Source organism: Bufo bufo, chromosome 1 (assembly GCF_905171765.1).
Source record: "Bufo bufo chromosome 1, aBufBuf1.1, whole genome shotgun sequence".
Taxonomy (NCBI): Eukaryota; Metazoa; Chordata; class Amphibia; order Anura; family Bufonidae; genus Bufo; species Bufo bufo.
In genome coordinates this window covers 800,666,366-800,671,115 of record NC_053389.1, presented here as the reverse complement: position 1 = coordinate 800,671,115, position 4,750 = coordinate 800,666,366, and positions in this window count along the sequence as shown.

The following is a 4,750-nucleotide window of genomic DNA, read 5'->3' as shown; positions in this document are numbered from 1 at the left end:
GGATTTGCTTTGCCTCATAGTCTTCATAGTGAGCCACCATTATATGTTGCACACAGAGCCTCTCGTATGTTAAATAATTGAGCATGGGGCTGAAGTGTTGCGGAGAACTGGAGTAGATCTGCAGAGAGGCTTTGAGCCCTGCCAGCATATGTTGCTGACCAGGTGGTGGCTCTGACAAATGTGGTTGTGCACCGTTATCAATACCCTTGGACTGCAGAGCATCAGATAGTCTGAGAAGCAGTGTGTGACCTTCTAGGATGGCAGAAGAGGAGCTTGGGAATTAATGATCTACAGCTAAAACATTAAAAAGGATGTACTAGGTAAGTGTTCTATTTGTTCCCCAGGTAATGTGATTTTTTTTTATTGAACCTGAAGGACGCTATAAATGTTTGGAGTAATTCTAAGCTTCTTGGGCAGTGAATTCCGTAGAAGTGGTGCAGCATGGAAGAAGTCCATAATGAGAGAAAAAAATAAGGAAGAGTCTAAGGTTTTTGGTTGGTTGAAAGATAGAGATGAGTGTGAAGTATGATATTGCAGCATCACAGGGAGCTTTGTAGACTAGTAGGTGAGTTATGCATATATTTCTACAAGAAAAGGGTTAGGATAGGTGGCCAAATTCCACAACAGAATACCACAATTGGTGGGTCTGGCATGTGCCGGACACTGTTGATGCCCTATGGATCCCTTTCATTCTAATGGGATACATTGAATCCAACATAAATGCCATCATTCTGCCAGTTAAAAGTCATTGGGTCCCGTGCCAAGGTAGGATACTATGAAGAAGATGATAGAAAAGATGATAGGGTACTGCAAAGAAGATGATAGAAAAATTAGAACCACAAATTTCAACCAGATACACTTTTTTCTCTGTGGAAAATCCCAGCAAACTCACTACAAGTGGCTATACTCTAATGGGTTTTTCCCTCCAATGCCAAAGAATACAGTTTAGGGATTCCTCCACTGATTTTTAGAATGAAGACCTATAATGCCCTCCTTATTTGCAGTAGGAGTTTGAATAGAGCTCCACCACATGAAGTAGAGAAAGTTGCCTGCCACTAGTGCTTTTAAGAGAACTAGAGAAATGTTCTAGGCATTCTAGATATACAGTCAGGTCCATAAATATTGGGACATCGACACAATTCTAACATTTTTGGCTCTATACACCACCACAATGGATTTGAAATGAAACGAACAAGATGTGCTTTAACTGCACACTGTCAGCTTTAATTTGAGGGTATTTACATCCAAATCAGGTGAACGGTGTAGGAATTACAACCGTTTGCATATATGCCTCCCATTTGTTAAGGGACCAAAAGTAATGGGACAGAATAATAATCATAAATCAAACTTTCACTTTTTAATACTTGGTTGCAAATCCTTTGCAGTCAATTACAGCCTAAAGTCTGGAACGCATAGACATCACCAGACGCTGGGTTTCATCCCTGGTGATGCTCTGCCAGGCCTCTACTGCAACTGTCTTCAGTTCCTGCTTGTTCTTGGGGCATTTTCCCTTCAGTTTTGTCTTCAGCAAGTGAAATGCATGCTCAATCAGATTCAAGTCAGGTGATTGACTTGGCCATTGCATAACATTCCACTTATTTCCCTTAAAAAACTGTTTGGCTGCCTTTGCAGTATGCTTTGGGTCATTGTCTATCTGCACTGTGAAGCGCCATCCAATAAGTTCTGAAGCATTTGGCTGAATATGAGCAGATAATATTGCCCGAAACACTTCAGAATTCATCCTGCTGCTTTTGTCAGCAGTCACATCATCAATAAATACAAGAGAACCAGTTCCATTGGCAGCCATACATGCCCACGCCATGACACTACCACCACCATGATTCACTGATGAGGTGGTATACTTAGGATCATGAGCAGTTCCTTTCCTTCTCCATACTCTTCTTTTCCCATCACTCTGGTACAAGTTAATCTTGGTCTCATCTGTCCATAGGATGTTGTTCCAGAACTGTGAAGGCATTTTTAGATGTCGTTTGGCAAACTCTAATCTGGCCTTCCTGTTTTTGAGGCTCACCAATTGTTTACATCTTGTGGTGAACCCTCTGTATTCACTCTGATGAAGTTTTCTCTTGATTGTTGACTTTGACACACATACACCTACCTCTTGGAGAGTGTTCTTCATCTGGCCAACTGCTGTGTAGGGTGTTTTCTTCACCAGGGAAAGAATTCTTCGGTCATCCACCCCAGTTGTTTTCCGTGGTCTTCCGGGTCTTTTGGTGTTGCTGAGCTTTTTAAGAATGTTCCAAACAGTTGTTTTTGCCACGCCTAATGTTTTTGCTATCTCTCTGATGTTTTTTTTTTTTTTTTCAGCCTAATGATGGCTTGCTTCACTGATGGTGACAGCTCTTTGGATCTCATCTTGAGAGTTGACAGAAACAGATTCCAAATGCAAATAGCACACTTGAAATGAACTCTGGACCTTTAATCTGCTCATTGTAATTGGGATAATGAGGGAATAACACACACCTGGCCATGGAACAGCTGAGAAGCCAATTGTCCCATTACTTTTGGTCCCTTAACAAGTGGGGGGCACATATGCAGACTGTTGTAATTCCTACACCGTTCTCCTGATTTGGATGTAAATACCCTCAAATTAAAGCTGACAGTCTGCAGTTAAAGCACATCTTGTTTGTTTCATTTCAAATCCATTGTGGTGGTGTATAGAGCAAAAAATGTTAGAATTGTGTCAATGTCCCAATATTTATGGACCTGACTGTAGTTGGGTGTCATCAATGTAAAGATGGTAAGAAAAAACAACTTGCCAATTGGGATCATGAACAGACATGATGGATCCAAAACTGATCGTTGGGGGATCTAGTCAGACAGAGCAAAAGAAGGGAAAGCAGAGCTAGAGAAAATAAAGTTTAGTATTCATACTTAATTCATTCCTTGAGACTCATTTGGACCATGCAGAATATTGGTGAAATAAAGTCTTCAAAATGTGGAACCCTACCTCTACCTTCACCATTTATTCCAAGTATAGCTATTACATAATTGCTACCACTCTCAGACGGTATGTCCTTATATTTTTGGTTTCAAGACCCCATTCTGTCTGTCCAGTCTTCTACAATTACTGACATAACAGCACTGCTAACTTTGAAAATGGAAGTGTGTGTTGAAGATGTGTGCTAGGCTTTACTGTAAATATATTTTGAGACGTGGATCATCATTGAATAATAATTTTTTTAAAACTTACGGTATATTGGTTCAATTTATAAATGACTGGTAAGTTTGCAGGAGTTCAAGGTAAGGAGAAAGAGGTAATCCAACTCTAATGCACTGTATATGGATCCAATCTTCGATATCAGAGACTGAAAAACATACCATAGGATGTTTAGGCTCCTAGTAATGATATGTTTGAAATTGATTTCAGAGGGCAACTTCAGAGGGTGACATTATGAAGGCTAGCTTGTTTTCAACAGGAAATCATATTGAAATCTTAAAAGGAGTCTCCATCTAATAAACCCCTGATAGAGTTGTATGGAGGGCAGCTGGCATTCCTAACCAGGGGCAGATTAAGTGCATAATAGGCCCGGGGCTGTCTACCCAACTTTGTCCCCTCCATTTTAGTTTAGTTTTTTTAGTATGAAGAGGCCGCAGTGCTTCGTGAGCGCCACAGTCTCTTCCTAGGCTATATGACATCTTCAGACTAAAAAAATTACCCCAAATTCGGTCCTAAACTGAATAATTTGGTCGCCAAATTTAAAATACATATAATTATAATAAAAAAGACATGGAGGAGAATACAGCACCACATGCCTCTTACATCTAGTGACATCTCCTGTCATGTAGACCTTCTCTTTCGTCTTCTCCTCCATTTGACCCAGACCGCCATGGCAGATTCTTTCAGCCGCATCTCGTCTCTACAGAGATTGTAAAACAGACACATTAGATTTCTCAATTTTTCCATCAACCTCCTCATCCTGGTGTCCCCACAGTGTCATCCTGCTGCCACTCCCAATACTGTGCCCGTTGTGCTCCCCAATGTCCCAGGTACTATACTGCTGACAAAATAGTGACCCTAATAGACATAATTGGGGTCATTTATCAAACTGGTGTAAAGTAGAACTGGATTTCCAAAAGAGCTGTCAAATATGAAAAGTGGAATCTGATTGGCTGCTATGGTCGACTAAGCCCGTTCTACTTTACACCAGTTTGATAAATTACCCCAAATGTCACTATAGTGTACACAGCAGCTATAATGTCCCCTAGAGTGTCCCCAGTGATAATAACACTCTATATTGTGCTCCAGGTAATAATCCCTGTATAGTGTCCCCAAAAATAATACAATTGCCCCTACAGTGCTTCCCCAATAGCAACGCCCCATATAGATTAGTAATTTCCCCCACACTGCCCCCACACAGTAATTCACAGATGTGACCGTGAAGAGGAACAAGTGTGGCACCTTTCTAGTTATCCATGGTGAAGTGGTCAGACCAGTGGCCACCAGTCTAAAATGTTTCATCTATTTAGTGGATAGTTATTGACTGGAGTACATTCTCACTCTAAAGAGAGATGTTCCTGGTGATAGGTTCTCTTCAATTATCACAATTTAATAGGAGTCTAGCTTTACAATAGTGTTCATCTGCATATTGTTACACCAGGGCCGACACACGCACCTTCACTGGCAGCACCATCAACGTTCGGTTGCTGGGGCAACAAGGCCAGCTTCTGCAAGCAGGAGGTGGTCATTCCGGCACATCTGGCGTAGTGACGTCAAGGGTCACATGAC